At 46.9% G+C, this 18,727-nt stretch overlaps 2 pseudogenes; one reads left to right on the forward strand and one right to left on the reverse strand.

Annotated features, from left to right (window-relative positions):
- LOC123724582 (V(D)J recombination-activating protein 1-like) overlaps positions 1-4,469 on the forward strand; it is a 32,460-nt pseudogene extending 27,991 nt beyond the window's left edge.
- A 2,396-nt stretch (positions 4,470-6,865) lies between these two features.
- Positions 6,866-8,475, reverse strand: LOC123724616 (V(D)J recombination-activating protein 2-like; annotated as a pseudogene).
- Positions 8,476-18,727: the final 10,252 nt, after the last annotated feature.

The following is an 18,727-nucleotide window of genomic DNA, read 5'->3' on the forward strand; positions in this document are numbered from 1 at the left end:
AGCAATTTCACAATTCCAAGGCAAAAATTGCCACATCAGTTCCCTTGAGCACCAGGATTGGGGGAAGATAGAAATAAAGATTGTTTGGTTGTGGATCGATCCCTGAATGTCTCATGCATTTTACAGAAGATCTAAATGCCACTTATGGTATAATACAGAACTTCGGGTCAGATCTCAGATGTCCACCTTATTCACGGGTTAACAGAGGACTTTGTACATAACCCACCAGATTTAAATTAAGCGGTTGGACGTTAGCACTGATCATCTAACTTCTCCCCTACCGCTTCACTCTCATTTTCTCCTCTCCTCTCCTCAAGAGCCCTTGCTGACACTATGGAGGAGGGGGACCCTGGAGACATATGCCCCCGGTGCTCCATGCCGGCCGAGCTCCATCACCCCTACTCCAAGTTCTCAGACTGGAAGGTTCAAGCTGTTCCGGGTCAGGTCCATGGAGAGGGCCCGCTGCCCGGGGAGATGCAGCTCGAGAGAGGGGCCTTGTCTGGCGACGTTGTGGTCCTCTTGCACCCCTGGGGGAAACTGTGGGGGATGTGGTGGGTCTCCAGGGAGTGTGATGAAGCTTTGCCTGGGGGGTAAGAGCAAGGAGAACATAGAGGGCCGGGAAAGAGAGTGGACCTGAAACTCCAGGAGATGGACACACACATGAACCACCTCAGGTCAGTTGAGGAAGTGGAGTGTTTTTTAATCAGCAACAAGCTCAGAAATGTAGTTTCTTTCTGTTTAAAACATACTGGAAGATCAGAGAGACAAACTTTTGGTTTATGTAATATCCTAATGTTAATGTGTGTGTGCAGGTGTCTGTGCCGTCTGTGGGGGGCCCTGAGGAAAGCCAAAGGTCCAGAGCATGAAGTCCAGGGGCTTCTGGACCGGGGGCGTTAACGCAGGGAGTGCCCCCGCTGGGGATGGGCTGCAAGGCCACCAGCTGGCCAGAGGTCATCCCTGCAAGGTCTTCAAAGTGGACGGGCGGGGACATGGAGGTCGTCCATCCGCCGTTCTTCTGCCAGCGCTGCTGGACATTGGCCATGCGAGGAGGGGGGCTTCTGCAGCTTCCTCCAGGACCCATGTCCCAGAGTGGAGACCCCACACCATCCCTCTGCCTCCTCTGCCACCCCAAGAAACCCTTACTACAGAGGAGAGGGTAGGGGAAGAGGAGGAAGCCTACCGTGGAGCCCAACGCTCTAGGCCAAGAGGTCCAAGTGGGACCTCCAGGATAACGCTGCTACATGTTGGTGAGAAGAGAGCCTGAGAACAGTGATAGATCCTCACCAGGGGACCTGGACTTAGACCCTGGGTGAGATCCAGCGCTCAGAGAGCTCAGTGGGTGAAGAACATCGCCCTCGCCAGAAAGAGCACCTCAGTGCCAGACTGCTGTCCGAGGGGATCTCCCTGTGGACTTCCTGAGCTCAGTTACCTGTCAGGTGTGTGACCACCTGTTGTCTGAGCCCGTCCAGTCCCCCGCAGACTACCTCTTCTAGCCGCAGCTGCATTGCTAAATACATCTACTCTCTGGGCCCCCACTGCCCGGCTTGCACCCCTGGCCTAGCGGCCCTGCCGACCTTACTGCCCCAGCTAAGGGCTTCCTGGGGGTTCCTGCACTCCCCTGCCGCTGCTTTGCCCCAGAGAGAGCTGTGGGGAGGCGGGTACGGCTGGACTCCTTCAGAGCCCACTGCTTGGGCCACCATCTGGAGGAAGTGGATGGGGGACACTGGAAGTCAGCAGAAAATTGCCTGGACAACTTCCTGCCTGCCAACAAGGGGGAAGGCCCCGACAGCATCTCTTGTCACTGATCGAGGCGTGCCCAGTGGAAGCAACCAGGCTGAGGGGACCTGAAGACCCAGGTGAAAGTGTTTGCAGAGAAGGAAGAAGGTGGAGACACCAAGTCGGTGTGCCTGACCCTGTTCCTGCTAGCCTTGAGGGCGGGAAACGAACACCGGCAGGCAGATCGAACTGGAGGCCATGATGCAAGGTAGGGAGTCTGGACATTCACTAGCTCACACATACAACAAACATGATCTAATGTAATCACAGGATTTGAGCCACTTATTGTTGAGATTCGATTATTGCATTTGTTCAAAGGTGCAGTTCACATAAACATTGACAACTACCCACCTGTGGGATATTTGTAAATGGAAAATCTTGTTACACACTCTGTCCTCTCGTTCCTCTCCCTCTCTTTCCCTCTCACACCCCTTCTCTCTCTTACTTTCTCTCTCTCGCTTTCACCCCTCTCTCTCGTTTTCTTTCCCCCTTCCTCTTTTCTCTCCCCTTTCACACTCTCTCTAATGCACAATAACAACTCTTGTCAACAACATCAGCACCACTGTATCTGCAAATTATACAGGCAGCATCGTACTCCACTCTGGGAATAGAGGCCAGCTGGTGTCTGTCTTCATCTGCAGCCAATACATCAGTTTATGGCAGCTTCACTGATTCACCCTTGCTGTCCTCTGCATAACGTTCATAATGACAGCAAATGCAGGGGTGCAATTAAGAGATATTCCAGTACTGAAATTATCATCAGAGTGCTAGAATTAACTAGTGACTGAGGTCCGATGACAGCTCTCATTCATAAACATGTCTGGTACTCATAATACATAACATCTGCCTTTGTTTCTCTCCGTGCTTCTCTCGCTTCTCTCAGTCCGGCTCCAGGCAGGGGCTTTGGCCTGCATCCTGCTGTGTCTGGCCATCCGGGTCAACACGTTCCTGAGCTGCAGCCAGTACCACAAGATGCACCGCACCGTCAAGGCCACCAGTGGGCTTGCCAGATCTTCCAGCCCCTGCACACCTTAGCGCTGCAGAGAAGGGGAGCTCTCCCAGGCTACCACCCCTTTGAGTGGCAGCCGGCCCTCAAGAGCATGTGTCCACATCCTGCCATGGTGGGGATCATTGACGGGCTATCAGGGTGGGTCGCTTCGGTGGATCGACTCCCCAGCAGATACAGTCACGCGTCGGTTTCGCTACGACGTGGCCCTGGTGTCGGCCCTGAAGGACCTGGAGGAGGACATCATGGAGGGGCTGAGAGAGCGAGGCCTGGAGGACAGTGCTTGCACCTCGGGCTTCAGCGATGATCAAGGAGTCCTGCGATGGCATGGGGGACGTCAGTGAGAAGCATGGTGAGCGGAGCGGGCCGTCCCGGAAAAAGCTGTGCGTTTCCTCTTCACCATCATACTCGTCCGTCTCTATTCAAGCTGAGGGAGAAAAGATGAGGCGATCACCATTTTCCTGGGAGCCCAAGCCCAACTCGAGAGATGTCCTGCAAGCCGCTTGCCCTGATGTTTGCCGGGACGAAGTCGGGACCACGGAGACTCTACAGGCGTCCTGGGGCCTGTGGTGGCTGAAAGGGAACGCGAGTGAAGCACAGCTGTCTGATCCTGTCTGTGGGCGGCTTTTCTCGCTCCTTCCCGCTTCCACTTCCGGGGCACGGGCTATGATGAGAAGATGGTGCGAGAAATGGAGGGTTTGGAGGCCCCTGGCTCACTACATCTGCACGCATGTGACTCCACTCGGGCAGAGGCCTCCCAAAATATGACTCTCCACTCTGTCACCCGCAGCCACGACGAGAACCTGGAGCGCGATGAAATTCTTTGGAGGACCAATCCTCATTCTGAACCAGCTGAAGAGCTGCGAGACCGAGTCAAAGGCGTCTCTGCCGGGAAGCCCCATGGAGACCCAGCCCACACTGGATGCCCTGCACTGTGATATTGGCAATGCCACCGAAGTTCTACAAGATCTTTCAGGAAGAGATAGGGGAGGTCTACCTCATAAGACAAACCCAGCCGGGAGCAGCGCCCAGGAGCACGGCGGGCCGCCCTGGACAAGCAGCTGAGAAAGAAGATGAAGCTGAAGCCCTGTAATGAGGATGAATGGGAAACTATGCACGGAAGCTGGATGACCCGGGAGGCAGTGGAGGCATGTGTGAGCTGGTGCCTCAGAGGAGCTGTCAGAAGCCCAGAGGGAGCTGATGGGGCTCTACATCCAGATGAAGCCTGTGTGGCGCTCCACCTTCCCGGCCAAGGAGTGCCTGCAACAGCTCTGCCGGGTATAGCCTTCAACTCCCAACGCTTCGCAGAGCTGCTCTCCACCGTCTTGCAAGTGGGCTGACGGAAAGATCACCAACTACCTGCACAAGACCTTGGCCCATGTGCCAGAGATTGTGGAGGGATGGCTCCATCGGGACCTGGGCCAGCCGAGGGGGGAATGAGTCTGGGAACAAGCTTGTTCAGACGGTTCAGGAAGATGAATGCCCGTCAGTCCAAGAACCTTTGAGCTGGAGAGGACGTGCTGAAGCACCACTGGCTCTACACATCAGTACCTGCAGAAGTTCATGGAAGCTCACAAGAACTCTGCCAAAGCTCTGCAGGCCACCATTGACAGCTGTGGAGAGTCGGGAGACACAGGAGGATGCTGACATGTCACTGGATGTCCCAGACTTTTGGAAAATTGTTTAATTTGACATTTCTTTGGAACTTTATGGATTACATGAGGGATATGTTTTTAGCAGGAGCATGTCTAATTCTAATCTGTCTGTACTGTAACTGTTCTGCAGGGGCGGACTTGGACCAAAAATCAGTCCTGACATTTCTAAGCATGTTAGCCCAGTGTTTTCCTTGAGGCCCCAATTATTAGTCGAAGATAATTGTGTGCAAAAAAAGAGAAAAAGTTAGACATGTCTACTAGGCTAAAAATGGACCAGCTAGTATAGCATTTCGCACGAAAAGCCAGATGGCCAGTGCGCGCCCTGCTTGTTCTGTTTCAAACTTAATATTTACTCTGCACAATATGAACTATGTAAGAGGAAGATACTTTTATTCTGTAAAGACATTATTATTAATTGTCATAATCCAAAAAAAGGTGGCACTTTTTTTTATTTGGATTCATTATTTACTCTGAGGACATTTGAAAAGCTTCTACCAAATTTAATTTCCATACCATAATTCCCAAAAGTCGTTGCATTTTTATTATTGGTATTTTATACTTACTTCATTAGTTCATAATGATTTGATGATTTGATAGTTGGTGTTTTATCTCTGGGTGCCTGTGAAATGTGGGACAGTTTATTGTATTGCATGGGTTATGACACATCCATGAATTTATCCAGTGAGGTTATTTAGGGAACAAATGAAAGCATACTGTAAGTCATGGAATGGAAATTGTGATAAAGGAGCTCACATTTATGATCAGTGTATTAGTTTATCTCCAGTGCTGGAGCAAAATTGAATCATATAGACTCAAATTGTCTTCGTTTCAGGTTGCCTTCTAAAAACTGTTGCTTTAGAGCTTTATATTCAGGTCCCCGAAGTCCAAAATGGGGGGCCGTGAATTTGAAACCATCTTTATCTGTTTTAGCATTTGCACAGTGAAGGGAGAAATAATACCATTCTATCTCTTTTCATAAAATAACATAAACAGACCTTTTTGTTGACCACAGTGAAAAATGCAGTAGGCTCCATTACTAGGCCTAACACCTTTAGGCTTGCCTAAATGATGTATTTAGATGATCTTTATTGAATCCTCACACGCCCTGGTTCTACTTGCCTCTTCTGGGGCGAGTAAACAGGAAGAGAAAATCAGGGGAAGCAAGTGAGCCTTGAGGGGAACTGAATTGATTTGATAGTTTATTTGTTTGATTGATTGATGTTATTGTTTATCTCTGCCGGACACCATTTTGAGTTGTGACAGGCAATTTTTTATATTTGACACATTAAATGTTCTAGTTCTATTTTACTGTCATGGCTTTAAGCTGATGATGTACAGATTTTCATAATAAGTGTAATATTTAGTTTAAACAACTGTCACAGTCAAAAGAATAACATCACATTTTTACATGACAGTATGTTAAATAATGTATTCTCCATTATTAGAACTGCATTTGCTACATGAAGGATGATGGATATGGTTTGTTGTGAATCTTATCTATCAGCGGTGTATTCAATCTGCTGCTTTGTCATGTTTCAAGTTGTACATTTAAACTCAGAGAGAAAAAAAACTGTTGCCAAAAACACTTTCTACTCATTTTTTATTTGAATGAAAATAATGATATGTATGCCTGTTGCACATTTGTTCACTGTTCATTTGTTTAATGTGTTTGTAAATTTGATTTGGTGGTTTATTGGCCTTTTTATTGTTTCATGATTACTGAAGTAATTCGTTCATACCTCTCTACAAAAATACTGTTGTAATGTACTGAAAATGTAGCAAACAATTTATCACACTATTAAACTTTGCCGTATTCAAAATATTTGTTGATTCTGCCAACTGAGCTTATGTGTTGCGTTTATGTTATTACACCCTGTGTGAACTGATCAATGTAAGTTTTTATCATAACATATTTTGCCACAGAAACATTCAACCACAGAAAATAAATTATATTCTATAGGTTTACATACAGTTGCTTTTTGCCAGTCCACACAGTATTAGCCTACCTTCCAAAGAAAATTTGGTTTGACAAACCTCAAATATTCTAAAAGCATCCTGATAACGACACTGCCAATAACGAGGGTGAACACAGCAAGCACACAAAGTCACTATGTGTATGTATGGGGGTAGAACATGAAGCAAATAGACTCTGGCTTTAATTTCCATTTTTATTCAATTCGGTTTCATACATTTTTCTTGCAAAACTTTTGTTTAGTTTATTACATAAAATGGCTGAGCACTGTAAGGAATCAAAAACGCAAGCACAAAAAAGAGTTCTGAGTTTACTTATTCAAAAGTTTGGAAACAGTAAATTGCTACAATGGCAATTAAACAATGTATATGGCATTTAGAGCCATATAATTAGAGTAATGACATATTATGAACCAGTTGATCAATGAGTAAGTATAACTTTGCAAATTGTCAGACATCACTCAAACAGCCTCCTGAAGAGCGCTTCTTGGCCGGGTGTCATCTTTAAAAAACGCATCATTGGGCCCTTCTGTTGGGTTTCATGGGGCTCCTCTTCAGGGGCAGCACCTGGCGTGTTCATCCTGGCGGGGCAGCCCCGTGGTCCAGGCAGAAGTACTTGCCGTTTCCCTAGAGCCTTACCCAGCAGGCCCTCAGTCAGCTCCATACACTGGGCATGGACCCAGTGGCCTCCTCTCCTTTGGAGCAGTAGATCATGGCTGGCCCAGCAGCTCTGTGGAGTAGTAGGGCTCCCAAGTGTTGGGGTCCACCTGGCAGCCCAGGCAAACATTTGACCCAATAGCCTGTCTGGGACTCGTCCTCCTCATCCTCTTCATTGTCCACAGTATCCCCCTCTCCTCGCTGCTGTCCTCCAGCTCATGGGGCTCGTGGCCGAAGTACAGCTCCTCAGAGTCCTCCAGAGGGGCGGAGTCCTCTCCCGAAGTCTGTCGGGATCCTGGCTGCATCCCTGGTTCCCGTCTTACCTCTCCTTCCCCCTCCTTTTGGAAGCACACCTGGTAGAAGTAATGTGTTGGGCGGTGCTGGCCTGCCCTCAGAGGGACCCCGATCAGAGCGCTCCCTCCACCCAAGCTGCCTCCGAACCAGGTGTGGCTGTGGCTGATTTCCCCTGTCCACTGAGGGGGCCCTCTGGGCTCGATGCTGATCCCAGAGTCATCCAGCACCACACTGCTGCACTCCCGATTCTCTTTTGGGTCTCTGACTGATACCCACCCAGGACAATGTACTCATGGGGAGGGCCTCCACACCGATGGAATAGCACTGGTGATGGACAGGCCGGGTGTCCAGGTGTTCACAGGAGAGCCAGAGGGCTGAATCCTGCAGGAGCTCCACACGCAGGCAGAACTTACACGAGGGAGGACGGGAGTCAGACGACAGAGTGTGGCCACCAAGGGAAGTAGACACAGTCGTCTCTGGCCAAAGCTAGGTGGAAGGGACTGGCCGTCAGTGAGCTCAGGTAAGGTGTGGGTGGAGCAGCAGCCAAACTCTAAGTCGATGATGAACACCTGAGGAGGGCAGTCCACAACGCTGTTCCAGTTCTCATAGGCCCGCTCCCCGGCCGGCATGTAGGATCTGCCCCCAAACACAACACAGGCCCTCTTGCCCAGGACTGTGCACCACGCTGAGGGTGTGGTCGTATCGGGGCCCTGGCTTTGTTCTCCCACCAACTCTCTCTCCTGACAGCGCAGGGTCACTTTGCAGGTTGCAGCCACGGCTGTCCAGGGTCAGCAGGTAGAGGCTGGAGTGGGAGATCTCGTTGTTTGGGGTACGGCTCCATGGATCGAGGCAGCCTCTGGGTGTCCATCATGGGGCTCAAGGCGGGTCACGGCGGGACAACGAGAGGGGGAAGGTAGCAGGAGTCATTGAGAAGGAGATGGGTCGCAGTTTGGGCTCCCATGCAAGCGATCTCGAAGACCCCAGTAGGACAGGGAGTCGCTTGGGCCAGCCTTTCTGGCCCGAACAGAAATATGTCACCGTCCAGCTGTAACAGGGGAGCAGCCAGGCTGCAGGAGGCTGCCACAGTTCACTGCGAGTCAGTGGTTGCAGAGACATGCTACTGCAGGTGGCTGTGGGAAAACAACAACACAAAATATGTCTCAGTCAGCTGCCATGCTTGTTTTTGAACTGAAGGCTTTTAAACATGTGGTTGTTCTGACTCTTTCCCTAAATCTGGTCTGATTAGTGACAGAACTTGTATCACAAAGGAAAAGGCCATTTTACTATGTTTGAACAAGTGAGGATAAAAAAATAATTTTCAGTCCAATGTATTCATTGTTGTTTATTTAGGAACTATTTATTCTACATTCGTTTATGACTTGCAGAAAATACTGTCAGATAAATTTCCTATCGTCGTGTAGTTTTTTAATCGCTTTCTTCGTTCCATTAAATAGCACAAAAGACTCATTTTCCCAACATTCATTGCTCAACGCAAAATCCGAGCGAAGGTAACGTAAATTTCGCTCAATAATCAACCTTTTACTCGTGTTAACTGGCACATTTTCCTAAAAAAAAAAGCTTTACACGAGTTAGCTAGCGATTTTGGTGAACAATGAACCATAATACAATGATACAAGTGCCAGCTTCAGATTGTAATAGCATACGTGGTAGCCTGCTGTGGTCATGTTTGACTGGCTAAGCTTAGTAGTTAGCTAGCCTAAATTAGCCTCGGCAATAATCATACTCTGATGTGATGTGGCAGAGATATAGCTAAAGATGGTTTAGATTAGAAACTGTGATTTTTGGGATATAACAGTACGATAAACAACGCAAACCATCTAGCTAGCATTCTGCTACATTTAATCGTTACGTTAGTTAGTAAGGTCCCATTGCGATGTCCTGCTCAATTGAAGCAAGTAATAACGGCTATGCTAAGTTACTTAGCTAACGTTTGCTGTCTTTATGCCAAAGAGATAATTTAGGACATAAAATAGCGCAATAACTTTTCTACAATCCTATATAAAATATCTAGCTAGCATATGATTATAACTCCAATGTGACAATGAATGCTATCTAGCTAGCTAGCTATAGATCATGCTCTAGACATTCTTGCTCCACATTGGAGTTATAATCATAGCTAACGTTACTACGCCGATCAGTGTCAATCTCTCCCATTGAAAGCAGAATTCCAGACGTTGCTTACCTCCTGCTCAAGTAGCCTTTAACGTTACTGTTTACAACGTCTCGAAGAAAACGGTGTTATGGAATGTTGTAATAATGTTGTAATAAGTTAGGCATCTTTGTGTAGCTTTAGTACTAAGCTGTGTAGATACAGACAGTGGTTGACAGAGTTTGGCGAAGCTCGATTGACTCAGATGAGTTACAGATCCTGAGGTTAACTGTCTGTGACCGCTGCTGTCAGGACAGGTAGTGCTCTCTACACTGCAATAAGACTGAGCTGGTAATACAATCACTGTTAATGTAATCTCATAGGTTGTGTGTTAGAGTTTGTTTTCTCTGCAAAGAAGAATGTTTTTGTGCTTTGAGTTTTGTCATTGCTCTTGTGATTGAACCTTGAAAGAACCAAAGGTAGCTTACAGTTGTGACACATGTTACAGTTTTGAAGGCAGTCTATTTGCAGAATTAATGGAAATACCAGCCCTTTATATAGTTGCAAATGTAGTGCACCAATCCTTCCAGCCCCTCTCCCTCAGCTCTATCCCTCTGTTCCATTATTTCTCTCCTGTGGACTCCTCACAGTGAGTGTAAAAGCTGGCTTTGTTAATGAGTACAAGCCAATGCTTATTGTTGTCAGATTTCTTTACATCTAAGGAAGGTGGCCATAAGCTCCCTGTCTCTCCCGTGTGTGTGTGTGTGTGTGTGTGTGTGTGTGTGTGTGTGTGTGTGTGTTTACACATTTGTGAAACATTCAGAGGAGGCCTCATTGTATGTATCCCATTTTTTTAGATGGAGAGCCATCATTATCCCCTCTGAACATTTTGGCATTTTCCACACTACAATTAAGTGGCATGTGTGTAGTGCCATGTGCAGTCAGTGGGACTGTGATTCATGTCCTCACATGGTACACTGAACCCTGATGCATCCTACATTATACTGTGTTAAAGAGGAGAAAGGGAAGAGAAGAGCACAGCTTTATTTCTTTAATTTCCTAAGTTCTACTCGGGCTTGAATTCCTTTTCTATTATGCCTAACCACTTCTTGTGTCTACCGGAGGAGAGAGGAACACACACACACACACACACACACATACACACAAAAAAAAAAATGAGCTCGGAAGCAGCTGATCTGGCAAACCATTAGCATAATGTTTTTGTGTTTTTCGGAGGGGCTGTGAGAAGGCTCAGGAGCGTACAAAACAAACGCTGCAACTACGATTGCCTGGAAGAACGTTAGAACTCAAAACAAACAAGCAGCGGAGCACCTGTGTCTCTTGAGCTGTTGCTTAGAGGGGGTACCTCCAGCACCAGGAAACAGGAAATAAAGCATTCCTCCCCATTCCTAACAGCTGAATAGGTACTGTGAGCATGTTTTTTCTATGAGTTAAGATAATACACCTCCAAATCAGCACTGAATAACAAACCAGCTCAGTCCGTCTTCCTTAAGGCACCTACACAGTTCTGTTGAAGGTCTGCTTTATAGTTGTAGCTGGGTCGGTGCAGTTATGTGTGGTGTGGCAGGCTCCAGCAGTGAGCCATGGAGATCGGATCCCCGAGGCCATGCAGGGATTTTGAGAGGAATTGAGGACGAGTCATTAGGAAAGTGTTGTAGCACCTGTTTCTGTCCCCGCTATAATGTTTCAATACCTGACAAGTCCTTCCCTGCAAGATTCCGGTTTTGATTAATGGGCGCAGTGACAGTTGTGATGTTCTGGCGATCATACTTGCTGCAGTGTTTATCACTGTTTAACGCGATGCTTAATTGTTCCCCCTGTTAGTGATTGGGATTGAGCAGAGTGTCGGCAGCAGGGTAATTACACCTGGGCCTAGCTAATATTTATTTAAATGTTATTTCTTTAACCTTTTTTTTTAACTTGGCAGTCAGTTATGAACATTCTTATTTACAATGACGGCCTACCCGGGCCAAACCCCTATACCCGGATGACGCTGGGCCAATTGTGCTCCGCGTCCTAGGGACTCCCAATCACGGCCGGTTGTAATAGCCTGGAATCGAACCAGGGTCTGTAGGGATGCCTCTAGCACTGAGATGCAGTGCCTTAGACCGCGTGGCGCACATACGCCAGCGTTACTACTGATTTTAACATCTCTCTCCCTCCCCATTATCCTATCTCCCCCAGGTGAGCTGTACCCAGGGGTTGCCAGTGTACCAGGCCAGCTAGTTGTTTTGGGTGGCAGGATGCCCGGGGTGGAGAGTGGCTCAGGTTGGTCTGGCTGATGACGAGGGTGGTCCTGGAGGCCCTGAATTGTTTCTGCAGCTCCCTCAGAACAGACCTACGACCAGTTCCTGTCCTCCTTCACACACCTGACTCCAGGTCAGGCTCCTTCACTACACCCGGACTGACTCCGGTCGGTCTCACAAGGCGTTCACACACCTAATTTGTTTTCCATAAGGATTTCTTGCAATTGAATTGGAACTAGAATTGGCCCCAAGCCTGGTCTCAAAGGCCCGCTAGGTTGTGACTTCATTACATGTAGAGCTCATACCTTACAGGCATGTATTAAATTGATACAAAGACAGATGTATTTTTTCTTCTGACCTTCCTCTCACAGGGAGTGCTGGGAGTGGACACACGACTCTGCCCTCGGACCCAGTCATCTCTCTAGGGAGATGGAGAGGGATCAGGGGAGAGGAGGAGGAATGGAGAAGAGGATGCAGGAGGAAGAGAGGAGAGGACACAGAGTGTCTGTGTCCTGCCTGCTGATCAGGAGGAGGTCAGTGACACCTAGATCTGTCCGTCTTTCCTACAGGCTTGACTGACTCAAGGCTTACACCGTAAACTCACCCCACCAGGCTTCAATCCCTCCTGTCAGCCCCTTTACTCTCTCTTGTTCTCTTGCTCTTGCTCTTTCTTGTTCTTTCTCTTTTCTCTTTCTCTCATTCTCTCTCTCTTTGCAAACCTGCAGTCCTACTTTATGACAAAACTAACAAGCCTTCTGGAGGACTTTGTAGGGGGGTTGGTTCTGTGCTTTTAAATGATGTAACTATTGGGCCAATAAAGGTATTTTTTAAAATAAAATACAATTTCTCTCTCTCTGTCAGTCTCCCTTGGTTTATTTCTGTTCCCTCCATCTATTTCAGTGTTTTCCCCATTTTCCTAAACCAAATTAGTGGATTGTTTCAGGAGCAGGAAGGTTTACTTCAGATGTGTACATTGGAGCATGAACAGTGCTTAGGACCTCAGGCTATGCCAGCTATTGATTTAACCATGATTCTGATTGAAGGTTCTTCTGCCGTAATCATTACTACACATCAGCAAGTTACACACTGAAACTGGAAAGTCTGGGATAGGATCCTATATTTGGTTTCCAATTAATCTCACTGGTGATTATTTGGAAGAGTTGAGTGAGCACAAGATCCTATAGCATCTGTAAAGGACTCTCGGAGGCACTCAGCTGTCCAAACACATTCATATATGTAACAACTGGAGCCATAGATCAACAGGAGTAGTGGCCACGACCCCACAGAGCTCTTAGTGTCTGATGAGGTCATAATGAGTCAAACTGCTTGAGCAAAAATGCAGTGGTCAATATACAGTGAGTATCTGGCAGTGAGTATCTCTTTGTGACTGTGGTTTGGTTGCAGATGGAGCTAGGTGCTGGAGTGACTGTGGGCAGCTGTGGAAGAGTGGAGACTGTGTCCACCAGGCATAACTCTCAAAGGTTGATATTGTGGACTGAAGTAATGTTGTTTGTAATATCCCAATTCCATACTGTATTTTAAATATGGGAATATTTATGTTAGTGCATATTTTATTTTTTAAATTGTCACTGTGACATAGGTCAAGGTCACACACATTGGACTCATGATGATCACATATTATAAACTGCTATATACTTTATCTCTACTATTGATCAAAAATACAGATTTATAACTTGTTTACTATGCAGTAATATACACAAACATGAAAAGTAATCACTTTCTCTTGTTTTCTGATTTGAGAATTGTTGATTGAAGAGTAACTCTCCATTGTTCTCTGTGTATAGCTGGATAACTACCTCCGATGTTGGGGACTTCAGTGAGGAGGAAGGAGATGTAATGCTGACCCAGGTACAGCATCTTGTTCTCTCACTCACAACCCTCCAGTTTTCAGAACTGATTTTGATTAGTGCATTGTACAAGGTGGAAAATAACTTTCTTGGCACTGTATAATGGCATTCTTGTTTCTTCTAAAGTCATTTAAGAGTGTGCATGGATCATCATTAACATTAATTTATCCTAATCTTTCCTGATTACGGTAGAATTAGAAAGTTAGCGCCTTTGCCATTGCAGTATTGATATGAGCCTTTGAGTCCGCAATGCTATTTCACGGAGAATGGTTCCATTAATCGGCTTCTTTGACAGTAAATTACAGCGCTCAGAGTTCTTACATTATTTCCTCAAAGAAAGGAAAAATCTCCAGTGAAAAGTAGAATATATTCTTAATAATCCATGTAAAGAAGGAAACATGAAGTTTGCCAGTAAGCCTTACAAGACATTTAAGAGTTCACCTTGATAGGATTTAGTTAATGTCATATGCATATTATTTCTGCTTAATAAGGCTAGTCCGTGCCATTCATTTTAAATACATTACCATCCTATAGCGATGATTTCAATACATACTGTAATTAGTGTTAAGGGCAATGGCTCTCTGCTCTGTGGTGTAATGCTTCTCACTGTCCTCATTTAGCAATGAGGGAACAGACCTCGGTTCGAAACTACATCTCCATACAACTGCTTTAGATACAGAGGTACAAGACCCTAACGCCAACCCTGATGCTGGAGCCCAACAGTGACAACCAGAAACCTCCACAACATGTTGTGTGAGCTGCCCAGTGTGTGAGCTGCCCAGTGTGTGAGCTGCCCAGTGACACGAGCCTACCAGACGGCAGCTTAAATCACTTATGCTCGCTTTGGAGGCAAGCAACACTGAGGCATGCATGAGAGCATCAGCTGTTCCGGACGACAGTGTGATCCCCCACGCTCCTCCGTAGCCGACGTGAGTAAGACCTTTAAACAGGTCAACATACACAAGGCCAAGGGGCCAGACGGATTACCAGGACGTGTGCTCCGGAATATGCTGACCAACTCGGCAGGTGTCTTCACTGACATTTTCAACATGTCCCTGATTGAGTCTGTAATACCAAAATGTTTCAAGCAGACCACAGACAGTCCCTGGTGCCCAAGAAACACAAAGGTAAACCTAAACGACTACAGACCCGTAGTACTCCCACGTCCGTAGCCATGACAAGTGCTTTGAAAGGTTGGTAATAGCTCACATCAACACCATTATTCCAGAAACCCTACCCACTCCAATTTGCATACCGCCAAACGATCCACAGATGATGCAATCTTATTGCACTCCACACTGCCCTTTCCCACCTGGACAAAAAGGAACACTTGTGTGATTGTTTCCAGGAGTCATGGAGTGTGACGGCAGCTCAAGAGTTCAACACCATAGTACCCTCAAAGCTCATCACTAAGCTAAGGATCCTGGGACTAAACACCCCTCTGCATCTGGATCCTCGACTTCCTGACTTGGGGCGCCGCACCCAGGTGGTGAGGGTAAGTAGCAAACACATCTGCCACTCTGATCCTCAACACTGGAGCTCCCCAGGGGTGCCTGTTCCAGTTCCCCTCCTGTAGTCCCTGTTCACCCAGGACTCGTGGCCAGGCACGACTCCAACACCATCATTAAGTTTGCAGATGACACAATAGTGGTAGACCTGATCTACCCCGACAACGACGAGACAGCCTAAGGGGAGGAAGTCAGAGACCTGGTGGTGCCAGACTAACAACCTATCCCTCAACGTAACCAAGACTAAGGAGATGATTGTGGACTACAGGAAAAGGAGGAACCGAGCATGCCCCATTCTCGTGACCAGGGGCTGTAGTGGAGCAGGTTGAGGGGAGCTAATTCCTTGGTGTCCACATCACCAACAACTAGAATGGTCCAAACACACCACATTGTGCTGTGAAGAGGGCACGACAAAGCCTTTGTCCCCCTCAGGAAACTAAAAAGAGTTGGCATGGGTCCCGAGATCCTCAAAAGTGCTCTACTGCAACATCGAGAGCATCCTGACTGGTTGCATCACTGCCTGGTACGGCAATTGCTTCGGCCTCGACTGCAGGCACTACAGAGTGGTAGCGCGCCAGCACATCACTGGGGCTAAGCGCTGCCATCAGGCTCCTCGGCACCAGGTGGTGTCAGAGGAAGGCCCTGAAAATTGTCAAGAAGACTCCAGCCACCCCAGTCAAACTCTTCTCTCTACTACGCATGGGAAGCGGACCGGTGCAGTACCAAGTCTAGGACAAAAAGGCTTCTCAACAGTTTTTTACCCCAAAGCCATAAGACTCCTGAACAGGTAATCAAATGGCTACCCAGACTATTTGCATTGTGTGCCCCCCCCAAACCCTCTTTTTACACTGCTGCTACTCTCTGTTTATCATATATGCAAGTCACTTTAACTATACATTCATGTACAGTGAAAGGGAGAAAAAGTATTTTGATCCCCTGCTGATTTTGTACGTTTTGCCCACTGACAAAGAAAGGATCAGTCTAATTTAATGGTAGGTTTATTTGAACAGTGAGACAGAATAACAACAAAAATATCCAGGAAAAACGCATGTCAAAAAAATGTTATAAATTGATTTGCATTTTAATGAGGGAAATAAGTATTTGACCCCTCTGCAAAATGATGGTATAGAACGGCATAGGCAAGATGCAGTGGATGGTATAGGAGTACGAGTATATGTTACTTATGAGATGAGTAATGGTGGATTATGTAAACATATATGGGCATTGTTATGAAGTGGCTAGTGATCATTACATCAAGATGGCAAGATGCAGTAGATGGTATAGAGTACAGTTATACATATGAGATGAGTAATGTGGGGTATAAACATATAAAAGTGGCATTGTTTAAAGTGGCTAGTGATGCATTACATCAAGATGGCAAGATGCGAGTAGATGGTATAGAGTACAGTATATACATATGAGATGAGTAATGTAGGGTATGTAAACATTATGAAGTGGCATTGTTTAAAGTGGCTAGTGATACATTTATTACATACATTTTTCCATTATGAAAGTGGCTGGAGTTGACTCTGTATGTTGGCAGCAGCCACTCCAATGTTAGTGATGACTGTTTAACAGTCTGAGTGGCCTCTGAGGTAGAAGCTGTTTTTCAGTCTCGGTCCCTGCTTTGATGCACCTGTACTGACCTCGCCTTCTGGATGATAGCGGGGGTGAACAGGCAGTGGCTCGGGTGGTTGATGTCCTTGTGATCTTTTTGGCCTTCCTGTGTGACATTTGGTGTAGGTGTCCTGGAACTTGAGTAGTTTGCCCCCGTGATGGCGTTGTGCAGACCTCTACTACCCTCGGTTATGGGCGGAGCAGTTGCCGTACCAGTGATACAGCCCGACAGGATGCTTTCTCGATTGTGCATCTTTAAAAAGTTTTTGAGTGTTTTTGGTGACAGCTTAATTCTTCAGCCTCCTGAGTAAAAGAGGCGCTGCTTGCGCCTTCTTCACCCACGCTGTCTGTGTGGTGGGACCATTTCAGTTTGTCCGTGATGTACGAGGAACTTAAAACTTTCTACCCTCTCCACTACTGTCCCATCGATGTGGATGGGTGCTCCCTCTGCTGTTTCCTGAAGTCCACGATCATCTCCTTTGTTTTGTTAGCGTTGAGTGTGGGTTATTTTCCTGACCACACTCCAGGGCCCTCACCTCACTCCCTGTGGGCCGTCGTCGATTGTCGGGTAATCAAGCATACCACTGTAGTGTGTGAGTACTGCAAACTTGATGATTGAGTTGGGGGCGTGCACATGGCCGCATGATCGTAGGTGAACAGGGAGTACAGGGAGGGCTGACCTTACTTGCCAGGTAGGGCCCCAGTGTTGAGGATCAGCGGGGTGGAGATGTTGTTACACCCTCACCACCTGGGAGTTGGCCGTCAGTAAGTCCAGGACCCAGTTGCACAGGGTGGGAGTCGAGACCCAAGGTCTCGAGCTTGATGGTAACAGCGAAGTTTGGAGGTACTATGGTGTTAAATGCTGAGCTGTGGTCGATGAACAGCATTCTCACATAGGTATTCCTCTTGTCCAGATGGGTTAGGGAAGTGTGCAGTGTGAATTGCGATTTTGTCGTCTGTGGACCTATTAGGGTGGTAAGCAAGTTGGAGGTGGGTCTAGGGTGTCAGGGTAGGGTGGAGGTGATATGGTCATGACTACTCTCTCAAAGTTTAGCTCAGTTACCTTAGCTTTCTTGGAAACAGGAACAATGGTGGGCCTCTTGAAGCATGTGGGAACAGCAGACTGGGATAAGGATTGAGATATGTCCGGTAAATGCACCAGCCAGCTGGTCGTTGCGCATGCTTTGAGGGCAGCGGCTGTAGGATGCCGTCTGGGCCTGCGGCCTTGCGAGGGTTGAATGTTTAAATGTTTTGCTCACGCCGTGTGCAGTAAAGGAGAGCCCACAGGTTTTGGTAAGCGGGCCGTGTTTTTTTTTTTAATCTGTTTTTTTTTAAATGTAATTTCACTGCTTGCGTCAGTTACTTGATGTGGAATAGAGTTCCATGTAGTTATGGCTCAAGTAGTACTGTGTACTCCATAGTCTGTTCTGGACTTGGGGACTGTGAAGAGACCTCTTGTGGGCATGTCTTGTGGGGTATGCATGGGTGTCCGAGCTGTGTGCCAGTGATTCAGACAGACAGCAATTGCATTCAACATGTCCAATACCTCTCATAAATAAAAGTAGTGGTAGAGTCAATCTCTCCTCCACTTTCAGCCAGGAGAGATTGACATGCATACTAATATTAATATTAGCTCTCTGTGTATATCCAAGGACCAGCCGTGTTGCCTTGTTCTGAGCCAATTGCAATTTTCCTAAGTCCTTTTTTTTTGTGGCACCTGACCACCGACTGAACAGTAGTCAAGTTGCGACAAAAAGGGCCTGTAGGACCTGCCTTGTTGATAGTGTTGTTAAGAGGCAGAGCATTCGCTTTATTATAGACAGACTTCTCCCCATCTTAGCTACTACTGCATCAATATGTTTTGACCATGACAGTTTACAATCTAGGAGTTACTCCAAGCAGTTTAGTCATCTCAACTTGCTTAATTTCCAACTTGCTCCAATTTTAATTTGCCTCCAGAACAACCTGAATTCTTTGAGCGTCAGTTCTACAAAGTTT

Source organism: Salmo salar, chromosome ssa10 (genome assembly GCF_905237065.1).
Source record: "Salmo salar chromosome ssa10, Ssal_v3.1, whole genome shotgun sequence".
NCBI lineage: Eukaryota > Metazoa > Chordata > Actinopteri > Salmoniformes > Salmonidae > Salmo > Salmo salar.